This window comes from Canis lupus, chromosome 23 (genome assembly GCF_011100685.1).
Source record: "Canis lupus familiaris isolate Mischka breed German Shepherd chromosome 23, alternate assembly UU_Cfam_GSD_1.0, whole genome shotgun sequence".
Taxonomy (NCBI): domain Eukaryota; kingdom Metazoa; phylum Chordata; class Mammalia; order Carnivora; family Canidae; genus Canis; species Canis lupus.
The window spans coordinates 2671860-2696540 of record NC_049244.1 but is presented as its reverse complement, the minus strand read 5'-3'; the positions used below and the strand labels follow the sequence as shown (position 1 = coordinate 2696540).

The following is a 24681-nucleotide window of genomic DNA, read 5'->3' as shown; positions in this document are numbered from 1 at the left end:
GCTACCCCTCTCACTACATTTTTCTTTGTTTTTAAAAATATACTTTTTTTAATATACTTTTTTTATAAGAATACTTTTTGTACTAACATGGAGTGGTTTCCTTGTCATATTAAAATAAAAGAAAAATAAATAAACATTTTAAATAAATATTTAAATAAATTAAATATTAGTATGTTTAAATAAATGCTTTATATTTAAATAAAACAAACTTAAAAATTTGTAGTTTTAACTTCTAATTTCTAATATGGTAAATATCAGTAGATATAAACCATATAAAAAGGTCTTTGAGGGCCCTGAGAAATTTTAAGAGTGTAATGTTCCTGACAATAAACATTTGAGAACAATTACCAAAGAGCACAGTATAAATTTCAGGTTTTAAAAGAAATCATTGTTTCTCTTCCAATTTACAAAATGGCTTCTAATGGAGACCTCAGACTACAGCTCCTACTCTTAGGGGAAAAGTCCCTATGCCTGGATTACATTTTCCAGAGCAAGGCTGAAGAACTTTGAGGGATCTTTGCATTCCAAAGTGACTTGAGTGTTCCAATAAAGCCCCCCAAGTCTTTCCCACTAGTCTTTGCTGATGTCAGAAAATACAGTCTCAAAGATATATTATTTAGATTAAGAAATTGTTTTCAGTGTCACGAGTTCTGCTTGGAGCCACCTGCAAGCAGAGAAACCATTCAGTTTTGTAGCAGGTAAATTTCCATAGCCTCCATCATGAGCTCAGGGTCTGTATTCAAAAACACATGAATATGGTGTGGCCTTTCCTATCCATACCTTCATTATATTTATGCTGGATAAATTGTGTGGCCTGCCCTCCTCCGCCCCACTTTTTTGGAACTTAACCCCCTCTACCACCATTTCCCCCACGCTCATGGTTACTATGGGAGCAGCTTCTTTTTAACAGATGACCCTCCCCTTCTAGCCACAGTTGATTGGCCAATCAGAGCATGTCCCTGTGATTTTTGGGTGTAGAACTCAGAGTCAAACCAGCCTCAATACAGTTGCATAAAGATAGAACATATATAACTCAAGAACCTGTATTGGTCATGTTTTCTGCCACATGGACTGAGTAGCAAAGAAAGTCGATTTGCACCAAAAGGTGGGAATGAAAAAAGATGTTCAGAGAGAAGCCTAGTCAAGAGATAGAAGTAGTGTTCTGCATCTTGGTCCAGCTGCAATTTTTCCTGGGGCTCAGCCACATCCCTGAGAGTTAGCTACCTCTCACTCTGCCACTCTCAAGTGCTGGCTTTTGTTGCTTGTTTGCTTAAGTAAGGCAGAGTTGTGGATCAGTACTAGAGACTATGATACTACATTCTTAGTAGCCTCAGCATAGCACACACTCAGGAAATAAAGTAATTTGCTGTGCTAAATGGATGACAGATAACTTTGCATCTGATGGTGGCAGTGAATTAATTGTCCTTAGGTTCAAGTAGAACCTACTGCTGTCTGTGAGCACAGGTGGGCTCAGATTGATGCTTTTGACTCCATGAAATAAAGACCTTGGTGGCTGGAGAATGCAATTGTCTTAGAATTTTCAAAGGAGTCACACATTTCCCTGTTGCTTATGAAATTCAGGTTGAGTGAGTAGATGAAGGCTTATTGTCCTGCTTGCTTCTATAATCTCTTTATGCTTTTGGAGACGGTTTACTTTCAATCTCAGTCTTTACTAAGGAATGCAAAGTTATTCTATTGCTGTACAAGTACAATTGGATAATTCAGAGTTCTTAACCTGAGGCATGAGAATAAAATTTAGGAATTTGTGGACATGTGTGGGAAAAAGTTACCTATTTATTTTCACTAATTCTGACTGAAAACTAGCATTTCCTTCAACTATTCTGGTAGGTAACAAGCCAGATTCGTATAAGCAAGACCACCTATAAAAATTATTTCCATATCACATCTAAGTGTTGCAGGTATCTAGAAAAATCATTTGATCATATCATACTTCAAGTTTATGGCAGTTATTAGCCTCCCCCCCCCCAAGATTCTATTATCTCACACATATATTTCTTTATAAAAATGTATAATATTTTGGTGACTACATGTCTACTTAGTGTGTTTTGCTTTGTGTATTTAAAAACATTATTCTAAGAATGGGTTGATAGAATCCAAGAGTTTCTTGAAACCACCTCCCCCTAAAAAAAAACTTCACTTAAAAATGGTTTAATTCACCCTCTTAGAAGCATGATAACATAGAAGCAGTGGAAATTTGGTACAAATAGAATAAATATGATTGATTGCTACATAAGACAGATTTTCTTTATAATGTTGTTCTTACTATATACTGTTGAATAATAAAACACCCTGAAGCTTAGTATCTTAAAATAGCAACAGTCATTTATTTTGCACCTGAATCTTCAAATTAGGCAGGGCTCTGAGGTAACAGCTTCTCTCTGCTCCATGTGGCAGCAGCTGGGGAAGCTTGATGGTGGCGGAAAGATCCACTTCTAAGATGGCTCATTCACCAAGCCGGCAATTTGGTTGGGGCTGTTGACAGAAAGCCCGGCCAGGACTGTCAGCCCGGGGCCTCTGCCTCTCTCGTGAGGGCCTCTCCAACAGTTGCTCAGGTTTCTAATTGCATGGTATCTGGGTCCCAAGAGATTACTTGAGCTACTGAATGCTGCTATTTCTTAAGACTCGAGCCTGGAAATCCAGGCAATGTCCTTTCCGCTCTACTTTATTGTCTAAGCTGTCAAAGCACCCAGCCAGGTTCAAGGGGAAATGACATAGACCTCATCTCCTGCTGGGATTGGGAGGGTGGGCACCAAATAGCTTGTAGCCAGCTTTTATCTACTATAGAGATAAACTATGATTTCGCTTGTAATTTCTCTTTTCATAACATAAGACTTTAACACTCCTTAAAATGAAATCTTTAAAATGGATAATTTAGTGGTATTTGCAAGTGAAATGTTATTGTCAGGATGAAGAAAACTGAACTGACATCACACTGGCAGACTTCCCTTCTTCCCTCCTGCTCCGTATTTTCCACCTCAAGCTTCCTCTTCTCTTTCCTCTATTATTTTGAAATATCTTCTTCAACAACAGATGATAAGAACAGGAAAAAGAGGATGAGGAGCAAGAGAAGGCAAGGGGAATAGGAAGGGGAAGAGGAAGGCAGAAGGGCTAGAAGAGTTGAGGGTGGGGGGCAGCGAAGGACATTGGCAATATGATCGAAGGTGGAAATGTCCTTGCATACTGAGGCAGCCCCCCACTTAATGGGAATGTGTCTGAGGGATCATCTCACAAACACATGTGTGGAAGGAATTTATAGAAAAAAATGTATTTTGGGGGAAGAAAAAGTTGGGAATAAGCTCAATATCCTGTAACTCCAGAATCAATACTTGTGAGACTTTTGTGGTCATTTGCAGACTTGTGCAAAGCAGTGAAAAATTTAAGTTCCCCCTTGTGGTGTGTGGAGTAGGGCAACATCCAGCCTAAGTCAGCTCTCATACCGCAAACACTGTCCTTTTCACAATAGTAGTAGTGCAACACTTTTTTGCATGTTTGTGCTGTTAGTGATTTCTCTGTTTTAAGTGGTCCCCAAGCATAGTGCTGAAGGGCTGTCTAGTGTTCCTAAGTGCAAGAAGGCTGTGATGTACCTAAAGGAGAAAATACCTGTTAGATGTTTCATTTAGGCAGAAGTTACAGTGCTGTCGGCTGTGAGTTCAGTGTTAATGAATCAATAATATATATTAAATAAAGTATCTTAAAACAGGAACACACATAAAACAAGGTTATATATTGATTAGTTGATGAAAACCATCGGAACCTAACCTGGTATTTCCCCTATGCTGATGTTTCAGTTATAGCTAATTCACTGTTTGCAGTGGCTTTACAGAACATAATTACTGCAGTGATGAGAACTGACTGGTTGTGTGTGTATGTGTGTGTGTGTGTATGTGTGTGTGTGTGTGTGTATGCAACCAGTGAAATGATGAAGTGCAGCCATGTTTGTTGGCAGAGATGACAAGATGGCATATGTAGAGGTTTCTTGCTAGTTAATAATGGTTATATTTTCTTGATGAGATTTGAGGTGATTTTATTCTCTTTTTTTTAATTGAAGTCTAATTGACATCAATATTCTATTGGCTTCAGGTGTACATCATAGTAATTCAATATTTTTATACATTACGAAATGATCCCCAGGATAAGTCTAGTTACCACCTATCCCATACAAAGTTATTATAACATTACTGGCTGTATTCCCTATGCTGTATATTACATTTTCAGGACTTATTAGTTTAGAACTGGAAGTTTGTGCCTCTTAATCCCCTCCACCTATTTTGTCCATCCCCTAACCCTTCCTTCCTCTGTTGACCAGCAATTTGTTTCTTGTATCTATGAGTCTGTTTCTGTTGTTTTGTTTGTTCATTTGTTTCGTTTTTAAAATTCCACATATAAGTGAAATCGTATTTGTCTTTAACTTATTTCACCTAGTATAATACCTTTTAGGTCCATCTATGTTGTCATGAATGGCAAGATTTCATTATTTTTTATGGCTAGTATTCTGTTGTATATATCTATACAACTTCTTTATCCATTCATCTAACAATAGACTCATAGCTTGCTTCTATACCTGAGTTATTGTAAACAATGCTGCAATGAACATAGGGGTTGTGCTTACTTTGGCAGCACATGTGCAATGAACATAGGGGTGCGTATATTTTTTGGATTGATGTTTACATTTTCTTCAGATAAATACTCAGAAGTGGAATTATTGATCATATGATAGTTCTATTTTTAATTTTTTGAGGAACCTACATACTGTTTTCCATAGTGCCTGAACCAATTTACAATCCCATCAACAGGTACAAGGATTTCCTTTTCTCTACATCCTTACCAATACTTATTATTTTTTTGTCTTCTTGATAATAACCAGTCTGACAGGTGTGAGGTGATATCTCATTGTACTTTTGATTTACATTTCATTTGAGTAATTTTTCATGCGCCTGTTGTCTATTTGTATGTCTTCTTTGGGAAAAATTTTCCCTCCATTTTTAATTGGGTTATGTGTGTTTTTTGGTATGAAGTCATATAAGTTCTTTATATATTTTGATATTAACCCCTTACTTGATGTATGATTTACAAATATCTTCTCCCGATATTTGCAAATGACGTATCAGATAAAGGGCTAGTTTCCAAGATCTATAAAGAACTTCTTAAACTCAACAGCAAAGAAACAAACAATCCAATCATGAAGTGGGCAAAAGACATGAACAGAAATCTCACAGAGGAAGACATAGACATGGCCAACACGCACATGAGAAAATGCTCTGCATCACTTGCCATCAGGGAAATACAAATCCAAACCACAATGAGATACCACCTCACACCAGTGAGAATGGGGAAAATTAACAAGGCAGGAAACCACAAATGTTGGAGAGGATGCGGAGAAAAGGGAACCCTCTTGCACTGTTGGTGGGAATGTGAACTGGTGCAGCCACTCTGGAAAACTGGGTGGAGGTTCCTCAAAGAGTTAAAAATAGACCTGCCCTACGACCCAGCAATTGCACTGCTGGGGATTTACCCCAAAGTTACAGATGCAATGAAACGCCGGGACAGCTGCACCCCGATGTTTCTAGCAGCAATGACCACAATAGCCAAACTGTGGAAGGAGCCTCGGTGTCCATCGAAAGATGAATGGATAAAGAAGATGTGGTTTATGTATACGATGGAATATTCCTCAGCCATTAGAAACGACAAATACCCACCATTTGCTTCAACGTGGATGGAACTGGAGGGTATTATGCTGAGTGAAGTAAGTCAATCAGAGAAGGACAAACATTATATGTTCTCATTCATTTGGGGAATATAAATAATAGTGAAAGGGAATATAAGGGAAGGGAGAAGAAATGTGTGGGAAATATCAGAAAGGGAGACAGAACATGAAGACTCTTAACTCTGGGAAATGAACTAGGGGTGGTGGAAGGGGAGGAGGGCGGGGGATGGGGGTGAATGGGTGACGGGCACTGAGGGGGGCACTTGATGGGATGAGCACTGGGTGTTATTCTGTATGTTGGTAAATTGAACGCCAATAAAAAATAAATTTATTAAAAAACAAACAAACAAATATCTTCTCCCAGGTAATAAGATTGTTTTTTTTAAAGATTTTATTTATTTATTCATGAGACACACACACAGAGAGAGAGAGAGAGAGGCAGAGACACAGGCAGAGGGAGAAGCAGGCTCCATGCAGGGAGCCCAACGTGGGACTCCATCCCAGGTCTCCAGGATCACACCCTGGGCTGAAGATGGTGCTAAACCGCTGAGCCACCAGAATTGCCCGGTTGTCTTTTGTTTTGATGATGGTTTTCTTCACTGTGCAAAAGCCTTTTACTTTGATGTAATCCCATTTGTTTATTTTAGCTTTTGTCACCCTTGTCTGAAGAGATTAGTCCCCCCAAAATGTTGCCAAGATCGATGTCAAAGAGCTTACCGCTTATGGTTTCTTCTAGGAGTTTTATGCTTTCAGGTCTTAAGTTCAAGTTTTTAATCCATCTTGAATTTATTTTTGTGTATGGTGTGAGATGCGGCTCTGTTTCATTCTTTTGCATGGAGCTGTCAGTTTTCCTAGCATCATTTACTGAAAAGACTGTCTTTCCTTCACTTTATATTCTTGCCTCCTTTGTCATAAATTAACTGGCCGTATAAGCATGAGTTTATTTCTGAATTCTTTATTTTATTCCATTGATCTGTGTGTCTGTTTTTGTTTTCTATTAGTATAGCTTTGTGTAGTATATCTTGAAATCTGTGATTATGATACCTCCAGCTTTGTTCTTTCTCAAGAGTACAATGACCACTTGGGGTCCACTGTGGTTCTATATAAATTTTAGGATTCTTTGTTCTTGTTTTGCAAAAAATGTCCTTGGTATTTTAATAGAGATTACATTGAATCTGTAGATTGTTTTGAATAGTATGGACACATTAACAATATTAATGCTTCTAATCCATGAATATAAAATATCTTTCCATTTATTTGTGTCATCTTTGATTTCTTTCATAGATGTCATGGTTTTCAGAGTACAACTCTTTCACTTCCTTAATTAAATTTAATTTCCTAAGTAATATAAGAAATAGTGAAAGAGACTATAAGGGAAAGGAGGGAAACTGAGTGGGAAAAATTAGAGAGGGAGACAAACCATGAGAGACTTCTAACTGGGAAACAAACAAAGGGTTATGGAAGGGGAGGTAGGTGGACGAATGGAGTAACTGGGTGATGGGCACTGAGGGGGGCAGCTGATAGGATGAGCACTGGGTGTTATACTATATGTTGGCAAATTGAATTTAAGTAAAAAAATGTAATAAAAATTATTCCTAAGTATTTTCTTCTTTTTGATACAATTGTAAATGAGATTATTTTTTAAGAGATTATTTTAAATATTTTCTTTAGAATGGTCTTCATTGTTTGAAAATTTTACTCTGTGTCATTTTAACTATTAGAAAAGCAGCTATTTTCATTTGGAAAAGAAAATTAACTATGAGATTATTTAAGAGGTTAACACTCTGGAATCTGTAAGAGAGAACATTTACTATTATCATTTATTTAACACAATTGTACTGAGAGCCTACTTTTTGCTAGGTAGGCTATGTGTTGGGATCCATCAGTGAAAAGAAACACAAAGCTCCCTGCCTCTGTGGAACACATGTCCTGGCTGGGGATTGGCTTCTGGTAAATGAAGTTTAATTTTATTATGGCCTGAAGTTGTGGAGAGCTGTCTGGAAAGAACTACCTCAGCTAGAGTCTGAGCCATGTTCAGTCTAGATGGTCTGAGGCTCTTCCCACCCCACCCCACCTTGAAGGTAGAAACTTTACAGAATACAAACCCATGGTGGGAGGGAGAGAAATAAGAATCTTTAAGACACACACAAAAACAAGCAAGACTCATTAACTTTAAAATAACTATCTACTTTTCAACTTGGCATTAACTCTCAAAGATGGAAATGTTTTTAGTAAAGAGAGAAGGACACAGTATTTTCCTCATCTAAAATCTCATGACAACAGACCTATTATGTGAATATTGTACGGGGTGAAGGTGCAAGGGAGATTTCTCTCAACTTTTGTGTATGTTAAAAAAAAACTTTTGTGTATGTTTGAAAGTTTCCATTAGAAAAATTGTAACATCAATCTCATTTTGGTACCATCTCTAGGGTACCTGGCAGGAACATAAATTCACTCTGGAGAAATATGTGTTTCAGCCAAGCCTTATAAAATGTTCACAGATAAAGGCCATTGAAAATGAGCTCAAAATTCAAAATCACAAAATTCACAAGGAACTGAGATATCAAAAGTGAGTCAATAGAAAAAGATATATAACAGAATTTAAATTACCCACTTTTAGATGATATAATAATTGGATATAGATCATAAATCAAATATGTTTAAAATACTTTTAAAATGGGGGCACCTCTTGGTGGCTTAGTCCATTAAGCAGCCAACTCTTGATTTTGGCTCAGGTCATGATCTCAGGGTAGTGGGATCAAGCCCTGCATCAAACTCTATGCTCAGCAGAGTCTTTTTGGGATTCTGTCCCTCTGCCCCCTGCTTGTGTACTCTCTCTGTCTAAAATAAATCAATAAATCTTTAAGAAATATTTTAAAAATAAAAGGTGGACAAGAAAATAAGAGAGAGTGTTGATAGACTATCAGAAAGAATCCTTTCATATCTGGGAAAAAAACCAAGTAGAATTTTTAGAAAGGTGTAGTCATGGAAATGTCAGTGGAAAGGTTAAACAAGAGACTGAACATAACTGAAGAGAGAACTGGTAAGCTGGGAGACAGATAAAGGAGGAATACAATTCCAAGAGACAAATAGGATGGGAAACGTGAACAAGGTTAGCAGACCCAAAAGATAGCATGAAAAACTCCAATATATGTGTAATTTTAATTTCAGAGGGACAATAAGAGACCAGAGCAGAGAAAATATTCAAAGAGAATAGTAGGAGAGAATTTTCCAAAGTTGATAAAAGAAATAGATCCAAAGATTCAGAGAGCACAATGAAATCTACAGAGCAAACTTTAAAAGAATTGACAGAACTTCAAAGACAAGACAAAATATTAATAGCAAACAAAGAGAAAGGACAGGTCACTGGCAAGCAATAACTATTTGATTGACCACAGATTCCTCACCAACAGCAGCAAAAGCAAAAGACAGTAAAATACTATCTTCAAACTGTTGAGAAAAAAATAACTATTAACACAGAGCTTCAAACTACTTAAACCTATCATCAGACACAATATAGTAACATTTATAAAATGTTAATATAAAAACGTTTATAAACTAATAAAAGCTGAGAAGGGATCCCTGGGTGGCTCAGCGATTTAGCACCAGCCTTCAGCCAGGGCATGATCCTGGAGTCGCGGGATCAAGTCCTGCATCAGGCTCCCTGCATGGAGCCTGCTTCTCCCTCTGCCTGTGTCTCTGCCTCTCTGTCTCTGTCTCTGTTTCTCTCTCTCTCTCTCTCTCTCTGTGTGTCTCATGAATGAATAAATAAAATCTTAAACTGAGGGATTTATTTCCTAGAAGTCTGAATTTAAGGAACTTCTTCTTTTTTTAAAAAAAAGATTTTATTTATTTATTTATTTATTTATTTATTTATTTATTTATTTATTATGAGAGACACAGAGAGAGAGAGAGCGGCAGATACACAGGCAGAGGGAGAAGCAGGCTCCATGCAGGGAGCCCGAAGTGGGACTCGATCCTGGGACTCTAGGATCACGCCCTGGGCGGAAGGCAGGCGCTAAACCACTGAGCCACCCAGGGATCCCCAATTTAAGGAACTTCTAAAGATTGTCCTTTTGTATAGAAATTGACCCAGAAGGAAGAACTGTGCTACAATGCAGAATGGGGCAGTCTGGTATACCTGGACTGCCAGGTGTAGTTGTAGACACTGTGTACAGCACAGAGGTGTCACATCTGAGGATTCCAGTTACATAGCAGATAGTGTAGCTTCTTTGTTTATTAGATTCTCTGTTATTAGGTAGTATATGGTAGTATATTAATGAATGAATGGTGCTTTTCACAGATGGAGATAAGTTTTTTGAGAAAGAATCATCCTTTCCTAATTTGCACAAAAATACCATATGGTATTGTTTTTTTTTTTTTTTAAGATTTTATTTATTTATTTATGAGAGACACAGAGAGAGAAAGAGAGAGGGGCAGAGACACAGGTCGGGGAGAAGCAGGCTCCATGCAGGAGCCTGATGTGGGACTCAATCCTAGGTCTCCAGGATCAGGCCCTGGGCTGAAGGCGGCGCTAAACCGCTGAGCCACACGGGCTGCCCTGGTATTGGTTTATGATATAAAAAAGAAACAAAATAAATAAATAAATAAATAAAATAAAAATAAAAAAGAAACAAGGAGAAAAAAAAATACTGCCTAGTAATGAAATTTAAGAAGGTACGTGTTGTCAGATTGAAAATATTCTAAGGTCCTTCTGTTGCTCTGGAGTACAGACTTATAAAGATTGACTAAAAAAAAAAAAAAAAAAAAAAACCCAACATCTTGATCACATGAAGCATTGTAAATTAGAGTGGAAGCACTAATGTACACCACTCATCACTAAAAGGACTTGGATGAAGAACAGAGAGCAGCATCCAACTCTGGTGGAGGTAGGGAGGCAGAGATGTGGAGCTCTCCACCTAAAGCTGTATCTACCATCCCTACAAGACCTCCCTGGTGGGACTGGCCCCACTTAGCTTCTTCAGGTCCAGGAATATAGCCTCCTCCAACAGTTCTGAGGCAACTGTTGAGGGGATCTGACAACCCCAGGCCCTACCTGGCTGCCTCAAGGGTCAAGAGGTCAGTAAACTGCAGCCTGTACCCAGTGAGCTGCAGCACACCACTTGGGTGGTTCTATGCCACTCACTTAAAAAGTCTATTATTTCTTTAAAGCCACACTTTTTAGCACAAAAAATACAGAAGTTTACAAAATATGTCATTTATTTGAAGTTTGAAAACATGAAAAATAGGGATATATTCATATATAGAAAACTACACAGATCTGCTTGGAATTTATCAATCAAATTTAGGACAGTGATTACTGCTAGGGATATGGGAGGAAAATGTGATTGTGGAAAAGTAAATACTGGTCTTCAATTATACTTTAATGTTTTATATCTTATATTGAGTGATGGGTACATGTATTTTCAATTGTATTATTCTCTAATCTTTTTGATTGTTTGAAATACTTCATAATGAATCAAGGCAGATAAGAATCTTCAGATTGGAAAAGCTCATCATGTCCCAAGCAGTGTTAATAATAATGTGTCGATCAAATGTCATAATGGAATGACAGAGCATCAAAGATAGAAAAATCTAAACAGTATCAGGGGGGAATTGAGGGAAAAAAGAGTAAAATAAGAACAAATAACATTAGACTTAAAAGAAATATAGCTTTAGATATAGAATTTTGTAGAACTTATGAAAGTAAATGAATGTATTTATTCCAATAGTTTTGTGACTAAACTATTGTGTAAACTAATATCAGCAATTAAAAAGTACAAAAAGAATAAAAAAGAAATTAAAATATTACATAGATCAATGATCAATGAAAAAATGAAATTGGTATATAATTAATTCCAATTACACATATAAGGAGTTGGCAAGCTGTCCCTCCATTCTGACAAAAGGTAAGATACGGACAAACTGAAAAATCAACACCTCCTCTAGATCCTGAAGAGAGGTGAGGACGCAGGGTACCCTTGTCAGCAAGATTAGATAAGTAAATACAGGGAGTCACAGCTTTATGGATGTTGACAAACTGAATCAAAAGTTTACATGAAATGGCAAAAGAACCAGAATAGCCATCACAACAGTGAAAGAGAAGTACAAAGTTGGAGGATTGACACTACCCAACTTTCAGTCTCACTTTAAAGCTATAGTTATCAAGACAATGTGGTATTGACAACAGATAGATCAATGGAATTGAATAGGGATCCCAGAAATAGACCCCTGTAAATATATTCAACTGATCTCTGAGAAAAGGTAATACAAGAGAGGAAAGAGTCTTTTCAACAAATAGTGCTGGAACAACTAAACATCCATATGCAAAAAAAGGATCTAGACAGATCTTACACTATTCACAAAAATTAACTCAAATGAATCATAGCTCTAAATGTAAATTCAAAACTTTAAATTTTTAGAAGATAACATAGGAGAAAACCCAGATGATCTTGGGTTTGATGATGACTTTTCAGATAACACAAAAGGCATAATTCATGAAAGAAAGAACTGATAAGCTGGACTTAATTAAAATTAAAAACATCTGCTCTGTGAAAGATGCTATCAAGAGAATGAGAAGACAAGTGACAGACTGGAGGAAAATATTTGCAAAAGTCACATCTGATAAGGGACTGTCCCCCAAAATATACAAAGGACTTTTAAAATTCAACTATAAGAATACAAATAGCTTGATTAAAAAAATAGGTCAAAGACCTTGACACCTCACAAAAGAAGATACACAGATGGGAAATAAATATGTGAAAACATGCTTTACATCCTATGTTGTCAGGGAAATGCATAGTCAAACAATGATGAGATACGGCTACACACCTTTTAGAAAATTTAAAATCCAAAACACTGACAACACCAAATGCTGATGAGGATGTGGAGAAATAGGCACTCTCCTACATTGCTGGTGGGAACGCAAAATAGTACAGCCACGTTGGAAGACAGTTATGTTGTTTTGACAAAGCTAAATATACTCTTACCATATGATCTAGCAATTGCACTTTTTGGCATTTACCTGAAGGAATTGAAAGTTTATGTGCACACAGAAACTTGCACATGGATAGTTTATAGCAGCATTATTCATAATTGCTCAAACCTAGACATGACCAAGGTGTCCTTCAGGAGGTGAGTGGATAAACTGTGGTGCATCTAATGTCCACAATAGCCAAACTATGGAAAGAGCCCAGATGTCCATCGACAGATGAATAGATAAGAAAGAAGTGGTATATATACAATGGAATATTACTCAGCCATCAAAATAATGAAATCTTGCCATTTGAAATGATGTGGATGGAACCAGAGGGTATTATGCTAAGTGAAATAAGTCAGTCAGAGAAAGACAAATACCATATGATTTCACTCATATGTGGAATTTAAGAAACAAAGCAGATGAACATAGGAGAAGGGAAGGAAAATAAATAAGAGGAAAACAGAGAAGGAGACAAATCATAAAGGAAGCTAACTCTAGGAAACAAACTGAGGGTTGCTGGAGGGGAGGAAGGTTAGGGGATGGGAAAACTCTGTGATGGGCATTAAGGAGGGCACTTGAAGCAATGGGCGCTGGGTGTTATATGCAACTGATGAATCACTGAACTCTGCCTCTGAAACTAATAATACACTATATGTTAATTAAAAGGAATTTAAATAGAATTTTTAAAAAGTGTTAAAAAAACAACAAAAAACTGGGGTGCATCTAGACAATGGAATATTATTCGGTGCTAAAAAGAAATAAGCTATTAAGCCATGAAAACACATGGAGGAAACTTGAGTGCATATACTAAGTGAAAGACGCTAATCTAAAAAGGCTGAAAATACACAGTATACAACTGCAACTATACAGCATTCTGGAAAACTGTGGGGATAGTAAAAGGATCCATGGTTTCCAGGGGCTGGGAAAAGATGAATAGACAGGGCACAGAGGATTTTTACTGCAGTGAAACTATCCTGTATGATGCTATACTGATGGATACATGTGATTGCACATTTATACAAATTCATAGAATGTTTGACACCAACAGTGAACTCTAAGATAGACTATGGACTTGACATGAGAATGATGTGTCAATGCAGATTCATCATTTGTAACAAACGTACTACACTAGTGGGGGAATGTTGATAATGGGAAGGTTGTGCAGGTGTGGGGGCAAGAGGTATATGGGAAATATCTGTACCTTCCTCTGCATTTGGCTGTGAACTTAAAGCTGCTCTAAAAAATAATAACATCCACAAAAAATTGGTCTTCTAAGAGTCTTTAAAGGTTTAGAAAATGCATCTGGCATCTTTGGGGGTTGGGAGGTTTGAAGATTATAAACAAAACTAATCCAAAGAGTACAACATTTATTTTAACTGGCTAGCATAATCCTGTCATGAAATTAGACAAAGACAACACAAAGAAATAAAATCATATGCCAAATTCACCTATGAACACCAATGTACACATCTTGCATAAAATTTTTGCAAATCTAACCCTCTAGCTGTGGTGTCACAAGGCACACCCCCTCCCCTTTTTTTAAAAAAGATTTATTCATTTGTTTTAGAGAGAGAGAGTGAGCGGAGGAGGGGCAGAGAGAGAGAGAGAGAGAGAGAATCCTGAGGCAGACTCCCTGCTGAGCTGCTGAGGGCAGAGCACCATGCCTGCTAGATCCCAGGGCCCTGAGATCACGACCTGAGCCACAATCAAGAGCTGGCTGCTTAAGCAACTGAGCCACCCAGGGACCCCTCACGAGGCACATTCTTCATTCACCCCTGTGGGTTATCACATACACTCATGTTCTCATGCCAGAATCTTCTGGCATGACTCTCCCTAAACTCTTACTGCTGCCTAACGTCTACATTGTCAGGCTTTATAAGCATCTCAAGGTTACAGTGTTCAAAACCAACACTGATCACCCGTTTCCTCTTATTAATACATCCCGTGTCTTCTCATATTGTTTGATGGTAGCTTCATTCTTGCTTTACTTTAGAGACCTTGGAATCACCCTTGACTTTTCTCTTCCTTTTATATCCTGTATCCTCTTCATTTTTCTAGAGGATGTTGTATAGAATTGGTGTTACTTTGTCTTTAAATATTTGGCAAAATTCTCCAGTGACACCATCTAGACATGATGATTTCTTTCTTGGGAGCTTTCAAATTACAGATTTAAATTTTTCGTGGCTTTATGCAGATTACCTCTCCTATCTTTGTTGAGTGTGATTTCCAAGGAATTGATTCACTTATCCTAAGTTGTCAAATTTGTGAGCAGAAGTTTATAATATTCCCTTATTCTCCTTTTCATGCCTGCAGAATCTGTGGTGACAAGTTTTGTTCTTTTCCCCATGTTGGTGATTTGTGTGTTCTTTCCTTTTTGTCAGTCTTGCCAGAAGTTTTTTCAAAGAATCAACTATTTGTTCCATTGGTATTTTCTATTGTTTTTATTTCTTATATACAGCACATATTTAAGTCTTGCTTTTCAATCTCTTTGAAAGTATTGTATCTTGTTATAAATGAACATATGCTCTGTGCATAATATTTTTTTTGACAAAGGAGTTTGGACATATCATTCTGTGTCATGCTCTCTATTTTTAATCATTCACTAAATTGCTTCTATCCTCTTTGTTTTGCTTGTGTGTGTGTATGCATGCAAATGTGTGTGTTCTTTCCTTCTAATAATTTGGGATGTTCAGATTTCATCTATTTTGAAAAAGTTTTATAACGCTACTATAAAAAATACCCTAAAGTTGTATATAACAACTAAAAATTATTTTTATGGTATCCATTTGAGGTGATGTCTACTTATTTCTCAATGCGAAATATGAATAATTACACATTCGTAGTTCTAACTTCCCTCTGCACCACACACCACTGGATTTGTGTTAATTACACAATTATTTTTCATTTTTTTACCTTATATGATTTCACAATATACAGGCACAGTTATTAATTTACTTGTTATTAATAACGTGTTTCTTGACTTCCTTTTGTGAAATTTGAGGAAACTGGAACCTTAAAGTGCTCTGCGGCACAGAGGGTGGTTTCCTTCTGCCACATCCAGGGAGACATAGGAGGGAGGGCAATACAGGCAATGAACGTGATCCCATGTCTGCCCCTTACCAGCTACATGACAAGGGCGAATATTTTTCCTTTATCTGCATCCAGTGCCCGTTATCTTGGGAGGTGGATCTCATTCTTTTGCTCAACAAATATTAAGTAGCTATGACGGGCCAGCTGTCATAAGCTCTGGAGGTACACCTATGAAGAGGATAAAGTTTATCAATGAAGATTAGAATTGGCTTCATGTAATAGAAAACCCAAAGAATAGCAACTTAAATAAGATTGGGGATTTATTTATGTCACAGAAGCAAGTCCAGAGATTCCCAGATCAGAGCTGTTATGGTGGCTCTGTAGTCACCAGGGACACGGGATTTTTCTATTTCTCTGGTATGTTATTCATATGCTATTTTACCATCAAGGTCATCTCATTGTTCCAGAATAGTTAATGTAACTCCAGCCATCATATCATATGTCAGGCAGGAAGAAGGAAAAGGGAGCCCCTTTCTGCTAAGAGCTTTCCAAGAAGCCCACACAATTATTTCCATTATCTAATTGGCTGCTTCTATCAACAAGGCAGGCTGAGAAATGTGGCTTTGCAAGCTAGATGTGTTGCCATACCTGTCATTATAAGATTCTGTTTATAAGGGCAACAGAGAGATATATGACCCAGAAATCTCCACCACAACAGACAAGTTCCTGATTCTCAGGGAGTTCATGTTACAACAGAGAAAGTTAAATAACCAACAAGAGGGCAATTTAAAAGGTGATTTCAAAAAAAAAATAAAAAATAAAAAAAGAAGGTGATTTCAGATGGCAATAAGCTCTGTCAAGAGAACAGAATATAGTGATGAAATACAGTGGGTGGTAGGAGGATGGTAGAAATCCAATGTGGCTTGGGAAGATAAAAAAACAGAGAGGAACCTTTCTAATTTTGACATTCTGCCATTTGAGGTATTTGAGCAGCCTTCCCCCACCCCATCCCCATCAAAGAGGAAAACAGAGATAGTAAGGAAGTTTTCTATAAACAAAATATGTCCTCCTGTTACAAAATCTTAATTCCTTTAATTATGTTCAACCCCACCATATTGGCACAAAGGATGTATCAGATTCTTTCAGCTGCAAGAGATAGAAAATCTAGTTCAAATGGCTTAGAAGCATTAAGGAAACGCCGCCTCTTACAGAGCTGGAGGTCCAGAAACAGGGTGGGTTCAAGGGTTAGTTGATTCAGCAGTTCAGCTATGTTACTCAGGACTTGGGTTCTTTCTGGTTCTTGGTTCTGCCATCCTGGAGGGTTGGCTCCATCATCTGGCTGCTGGCAAGATGGCTGCATCGTTCTGACCATCATTCTGTTATGACAATATCTAGATGGAGAAGAAAGAAAACCTCTCCCTGTGTGATTGTTGATCTCTCTTCGGGCTCACTGATTCTACTGCCATCTCAAATCCTAGTAAATGTTCTATTTCTAATTTTTCTTGTGGTTTCTTTAACTAATGGGCAATTTCGAATTGTGTTGTTTAATTCCCACATACTTGGAGATTTCCCAGATAGCTATTGTTAATTTCTAGTTTATTCAAACTGATTAGAAAATATAATCCGTGTTAATTAAATCCTTTTATATTTATTGAGATTTGCTTTATGGTCCAGAATATGATCTATCTTGGAAAATATTGTATCTGCACCTGAAAGGAGTATTCTGCTGTGTTGGTTGGTGTATCCTACAAATGTCAGTTGAGCCAAGTCAGTTTGCAACTTGCTTCCAGGCTTCTCTGGCCCTGTGGGTTCTCTGACAGCTGAGACAGGAGTGTTGAAGTAACCCGTGGGTAACTGTGGATTTGTCTATTTCTCCTTTTGGGTTTTGATGTAAATAAATATTTGAAGCTCTATTTATTGGGTGGATAGACATTTAGGACTCATATTTTGTTGATGATTTAATCGTGTTGTAACTATGCAACCTCCCTATTTATCCCTAATAGTAATTAGTAGTACCACTTTGATAATAATTTAGCTACACTAGCTTCTTTACTATGAATATCTGACCAGTACATTTTCTATACTAGAACTTTTAATCTGTGTATGGATTTAAAAAAATTTTTTTTTTAATTTTCATTTATTTATGATAGTCACAGAGAGAGAGAGGCAGAGACACAGGCAGAGGGAGAAGCAGGCTCCATGCACCGGGAGCCCGATGTGGGATTCGATCCCGGGTCTCCAGGATCGCGCCCTGGGCCAAAGGCAGGCGCTAAACCGCTGCACCACCCAGGGATCCCTGTGTATGGATTTTTAAAGAGTTTTTTTTTTTTTTTGAAACACCTAGTTGAGCCTTGCTTTTTAATTTCCAGTCAAATAATTTCTACCTTTTATTTGGAGTGCTTAGATAATTTACACTCAATGTAATTATTTATATAGTTGGATTTAAGCTACCATCTTGCTGTTGAATTTCATCTGTCCCATCTGTTGCTTATTCCATTTTTTTCTCTTTTTCAGCTTTCTTTTGGATTATTTTTTTTTTTTATGTTCTATTATACTTCACTTTGGCTTATTAGTTATCCCTATTTGGTTTTGGTTTTTTTGGTTGTTCAAGTGTATAGAATATAACTTTGACTATTCTAGTGTATCTTCAAATATTATATATTATCTCACGAGAAATATAAGAAATTTAACACAGCATGCCTCTACTTTTTCTACCTATCCTTCATATTATTGTCATCTACCTTGCTTCCACCTATGCTATAAAGCACATAATACATTATTAGCAATTTTCCTTTATATGGTTGATAAAAATGAGAAGAAACTACCCTTTATATTTATCCGCCTATTTCCTGTTTCTAGCACTCTCTCTTCCTTTGGGTAGATTCAAATTTTTATCTCATGTAATTTATCTCTGCCTGAAAAGCTATACTCAACATATTTTTGTAACACAAGTTTGCTGGTGACAAATTATCTTCTTTGTTTTTGTTGTCTGAAAAAGTCTATTTTGCATTAATTTTTGAAAGATTGGAGGGTCATAAAATTCTAGGTTGATGGATTTTTTTCCTCTCAGCACTTTAAAGAGGTCACTTTGTTTTTTGGTTTGCATGGCTTCTGAACAGAAGTTTATGAGATTCATAGCTTTGTTCTTCTATATGTAATGCAAATTTTTTTCTTTTCTTGCTTTTAAGTTTTTTCTTTTAATCATGAGTTTTCAGAAATTTGAATATAATGCATCTTGACATGATTTTCTTTGTATTTATCCTGCTTGGCATTTATTGAACTTTGCGGATCTATCAATTTATAATATTAATCAAATTTAGAAAATTTTTGTTGTTTCTTCAAATATTTTTTCTTTTTGCCCCATCTCTTTCTGGGACCCCCATACACATACATTAGATTGTTTGATATTGTCCCAGAAGCCACAGTTCTATTTTTTTTAAGCCTTTTTTTCCTTTGTGCTTCATCTTGGATGGTTTCCATCCCTATGTCTTTAGGATCAGATAACATCTTTCTTCAGTATCTAATCTACTAATCCTTTCTGGTGAATTTTTCATTTTAGATATTTTATTTTTGATATCTACAAGTTTTGTATGATTAATTTTTATATCTTCTATTTCTATGTTTATTGCCTTTCTGTCTTCCTTTGACCTTTGAAAATATTTATGATGGTTATTTTAAAGATCTGGTTTGTTAATTCCAGCATCTCTGTCTGTTAATTCCTCATACCTGTTTCAACTGTCTGATTTTTTTTTTTTCAGGCTTTGGGTCATCATGTCTTGTTTCTTCATATGTATATCTTGTAAGTTTTGACAGGATGCTATACATTGTGAACTTTATATTGGTGGGTGATGGGTTTTGTGTACTTTTAAAGGGTGTTGGACTTTTTTTATGGCAGGCAGCTAAGTTACTGGCAAGTAAGTTTGATCCTTCTGAGGTTTGTTTCAAGCTTTTAAATTTTCTTAGAATGGTCCTAAGTAGGTTTGATTCTAAGACTAATTTAACCACCATTGCTAAGATGTGACTCACCTAGGTCTCCATCAAAGGTCTGAGAGTTTGAGAAGCCTCCATTCCATTTGATGAGATTTGATTTCCTCTCAGCCTTATGTGAGATCTGTGAATTGTTTTGCTTACAGCTGCCTGATTTTTCTTAGCTTCGTGGATCTTCAATCTATGCTTATGTGATTTACTAATCAGCAACAGACTCAGGGGATCCCTGTGTACTCTTCTGGAGCTATTTACTTAAGCAGCTTTTCCTTCTCCAGTACTATGCCTCAAAAATGCAGCTCCTTCATGTTTTTTTTTTGTTTTTTTGTTTTTTTTTTTCTGAATGACAACCTCTGCCTCTTCAACTCAGAAAGAGCAATGCTCTGCTTGGACTACCTTCCATGCAGAAAGTACCTTCAGACAGAAAGCCAGGGTTATAGTAGACTCCTCTTATTTGATCTTTTTATCAAAGAGTAGTAGTGTTGCCTAATGTCTGAAAACTGTTGCTGTGTATATTTTGTTCAGTTTTGTAGTTCTTAACAGTGAGAAGATAAGTCTTATCCCAGTTACTCCATTATGGCCAAAAATAGAACTTCCTAATATCTTCTTAATACCTGTATCAATTAACATAATTCTAGCTCCACACAGTTACAATTTTTGAATAAAAAATTAACAAAACATCAATTTACTGAATTATTACTCATAAAAATTGCATACATTCATGCTTTCCTGACATTGTACTAGGCACCATGGAAGTTTGCAGTTTATGGAATAATCTATTTCTAAGAATTCTATTTCATTAAAATTTAAGACAGTTGAAAATGTATTCACAAGAAGCACAAAACAAGATTAACTGTGCATAGAAGTGTGGTTCAGAATGCATTTAAAATAAGTCACACTTTCACAGGCATTTAAATAAGTCTGATAAGGTCCCATAGGGGGTGAGAGAAGGAGATGGAAACAAGTCATGTTGGTGGCGGAGGCAAAGTGGAGTGAAGAACTGTTATGGATTTCTGTAGATAATCACCGAGGGGAATTTGGAAAAAACAGATTCAGGAAAAGTCAATCTACTATATTAAATATTTCTTCACAGAGTCTATCAAGGCATAGTTTTATCTGTTCAGGAGGAACTGCCATGGATACAAGAAGCATTAGCTTCTTCACAGAGGAAATCTGTTCCCATATTCTTGCAACAGTTGGAAAATTTTTAGTTTTTGCTTTGTCTAAAAGTAAACAGATACTATGTGAGTTTTTTTTTAAAAAATCCTTTTTTAAACCTTTTTTTCTATTGAAGGCAATTGGCTGTGAATTTTTCCTTCTCTGAAACCCCAAACAACATCTTAGTATCATCTGTCCCAATCACATCTCTACCTTCAATTGGCCCCACACTCTTCCCCTCATTCTATGTACAGGCTGGCCTCAGTGCCTTTGCATATGCCTAGAAAGTTCTTTCTTTCCTGACCACCTCTTGTTGCTTAGGGTAGCATCCTCTAATGTTTTATGTTTCAACCTAACATAAAGCCTCAAAAAGGCTTCCCATGATCATCCAGTTTAATAACACTATCCTTTTAATCCCCCCCAATATGTCTGTATGTATGTATGTATGTATGTATGTATGTATGTATTTATTTATTTATATATTTTTTATTGGAGTTCGATATGCCAACATATAGCATAACACCCAGTGCTCATCCCATCAAGTGCCCCTCTCAGTGCCCATCACCCAGTCACCCCAACCCCCCGCCCACCTCCCTTTCCACCAGAGTTCATTTCCCAGAGTTAGGAGTCTCTCATGTTTTGTCACCCTCACTGATATTTCTCACACATTTTCTCTCCTTTCCCCTCATCTGTTCTTTTCCATCAGAGACTGAGTTCTGGCTTTTCCTGGCCTATTTGATCTCAAATTGAGCTCCCTATTCTTACCCAGCTCATTTTGTGCCTGTGGGGCCTGATTGACTCCTGTAGACTGCATTTTCTGGACTACCTTGCTTTCTGACTTCTGCAGAGACTCAGCTGTTGGGAAGTATTGATGGGTGTCATGAAAGCAGGAAGAGGGGACAAGGTAGGGCTCCCTGCCTTCTCTTCTGCCTGCCATTTTACCTGCACAAAAGCCAAGTTTTCCCTGTGTTTTTTCATAGTAGACATCTAGTCTTTCCATGATCCCAATTATCCTTGGGCAGTTTCTTTTTTTTTTTATTTTTTTATTTATGATAGTCACACACAGAGAGAGGCAGAGACACAGGCAGAGGGAGAAGCAGGCTCCATGCAGGGAGCCCAACGTGGGACTTGATCCCAGGTCTCCAGGATCATATCCTGGGCTGATGGTGGCACTAAACTGCTGAGCCACCCGGGCTGTCCTTGCTGTGTCTTTTAATCTAATATCTGAAAACCTCCCTCTTCCCCTCCCAACACTCCTTGCCTAAAGAACAACTATTTTCTTCACCACAGAATCTTTAACACTCAGCACAGTGCTAGGCTTTTGGGAGTTGCCCAATTGATATTTGTAGAATAGTGCTTGAAAGGGAAGGTGGCAGTGATGAGATCAAATTTACCCTCAATCCCAGGTGGCCCAATTGTTCTCCTATCTCAACTGGAGTTCTATGGACTGTGGAGAGCAAACTCTGGCATACAGACCTGCATGGTTATGCAGAGAAAAGGCTTTACTGCAGGGAGACCAGAATGCTAAGCTTTGCTGCTGTTACTGTTTTCCTATTTCTTTTTCTTTTGTTCCAGACTCGACTGTAATGGAGAGAAAGCTTTCTCATTTCCCATTTCAGCTTGCTGAATTATTCATCACAAATGTTCCACTGGTATTTCCTCTTCCGTCAGAGTTCTGCAGTTCCAGAAACACTCTGCCCTGGAGTTGCAATCAGAGCAATTAGCTGCACTTATGGGACCCAGCCTGTCCAAGCCCTCAGGTTCCCCGCCTGGGGCTGGAAGAATGAGAGCCTGCCCTAGCCAGAGTCTGATTTTTCTGCAGGGGTGTGGCCAGCCTAAAGTTGTAAGGGCCCTGAAACCCTGTGGGCTTCCCGTCCCTCTTTGCCAGGACCAGCTGATCAAGTAACTATTATGTTGAGAGTTCAGGAGTTTAGTTCACCCCACCCCTTGTCTGACTGGCTGATTCCTTTAAGCCTCAGTGTCTTTGGCTCCGAGTGGGAAGCACGGGCCTTGCCTGCCTGCCTTGCAGTGTCCTTGTGGCTCCAAGGGGCCCACCGTGGCCTCAAGCAGTGTTTATCCCTGGGATTCCCAAGGGTTTTGCCAACTGGTAGAAGTTCCTTCAGAAATTAATTTGCCTCAGAGGGTGATTTCTCTCTAGCAGGCTTTCTCGTTTTGTTACGTTTATCCCTGTTGCATGGCCTGTCTCTGAGCCAAAGTATGAATTCTGCATTCCCCCTGCTGTGTCTCCTTTGCATCTGCCCTCAAACCTGTCTTCCCTGGCCTGCATTTGAGTCCTACTCAAAGCAGTGAAAGATAAGACTCACCCAGCAGCCCTTGGCACAGGAAAAGGAGAAGCCATTCCTCCCACCATCACAGATCTCTCTGGGCTGTCCCCTGGGGAATCCTGCGTGGTGCGGTCGTGAGCCTGCACCTGGGCGGCAGGCATGAAGCCGCGCCCGGTGACCTGGGCCCCGCAGGCCTCCTTTGCCAGCGTGCCTGACAGGCTGGCCGCCAGGGGGCGCTCGAGAGGCCGAACGGCTGGAGGTGGAAGCGGCTCCTCTCCCTCTGCCTTCTGCTCCTGGGAGCACCGTGCAGAGCTTCTCCGGGGCGGCGGCAGCTCCTTCCCAAAGCAGCCACTCAATCCGCATTGCATTTTTTCCAGTGTCCATTCTGCAGAATTGGCTGCATTGTCCGCTCTCTGGCCAGAGACACTGCACAAGCCATCTGGCAGCCCTGCCTCAGCCCCGGGGTATCCTCTGAGCTGAGACACCAGTGCCAGCCGGCTGCCTCCTCCACCTCACACCTAGATTTGTGGGTCCCAGCACTGACAGGTCCCCCTTTCCAAGCTTCTAATCATTTCAGTAATTCCAATATCTTTCCTCAGTGCCCCCAGCCCAAGGGGAGGTGGCTGCTGTGGTACCTTAGAGTCCTCTTTACCTTCTCAACTTCAGCGAACACTTCAATACAGTGTTGTATGTCAATTATGACTCAATAAAAGTTATTATTGGGAGAAAATAAAGATTTCCATTAAATCACAAAACATTCTTAAATGTTAAGAATTAAATTCTCTCTGTTCAAATTCCTGGGGGTTTCTTACGGGCCCTAACCTGATCCAGAAATGGGAGCCAGGAGTGGAGGCAGGGATGGTGGGCATCAGGAGGCAAGGGAGGCCAGCAGACCCTGTGGTGCGCAGCAGTGCGTGGCAGGTTGGGAGGGTTATTGCAGACTGCAGGGCAGCTGCGTATGAGCCCCGACTGAGACCCCTTCTGGGGACTTTCAGAAGCACCTGCATGCACTGACTCTTCAGGGAATCTGAGTCTTGAAAGCAGAGTACCAGCTTGGGAGCTGGGCTCAGAGAGCCAGTCATGCTTGGCCAAAGGTGCTTTGTACCCAGGAAGCCCTTCACACAGTAGTCAAGCAAGCAAGGAGGCAAATGAATGAGTCCTCCACTAGCTGGCCTGTGGAGAGAAGAGGCTCTTTTTCTAAGGGAACCCTGATTAGGCAAGTTTCTCCTCCGACCCTTAACATATTGTTATCTGCTTCTAGTCCCACAGTTAGGCAGGACAGACGGTCTGGGTACTACATTGTGGGCCAACCCCAAGCTCATGAATCTTTCGAGGTCAGGCTAAGGGGCTGCTACACCTATAAGGCTTCTGCTATAAAACCCACCTCACAATCATCTCTCCTGTCTCCACATTTATAGCAGTGATGGTCACTACCATTCACTGGGCCTTGGGAAGAGGTCCTGAGGGCATAGACCCTCAGTGGGGTGCAGTGGGAAAAAAAGAGAAAACTCAGTAGCGAT

At 38.6% G+C, this 24681-nt stretch overlaps 1 long non-coding RNA gene across 2 annotated transcripts in view; it reads left to right on the top strand.

Annotated features, from left to right (window-relative positions):
• The window catches only part of LOC102152722, a 90470-nt gene extending 66610 nt beyond the window's left edge, over positions 1 to 23860 (top strand). The window contains exons 5-6 of one of the 2 annotated variants that reach the window (XR_005376792.1): positions 21583 to 21780; positions 22452 to 23860. This is a non-coding gene — a long non-coding RNA (uncharacterized LOC102152722). The remainder of the gene's footprint in view (positions 1 to 21582; positions 21781 to 22451) is intronic. The other variant, XR_005376793.1, reaches the window with a different exon arrangement.
• Positions 23861 to 24681: the final 821 nt, after the last annotated feature.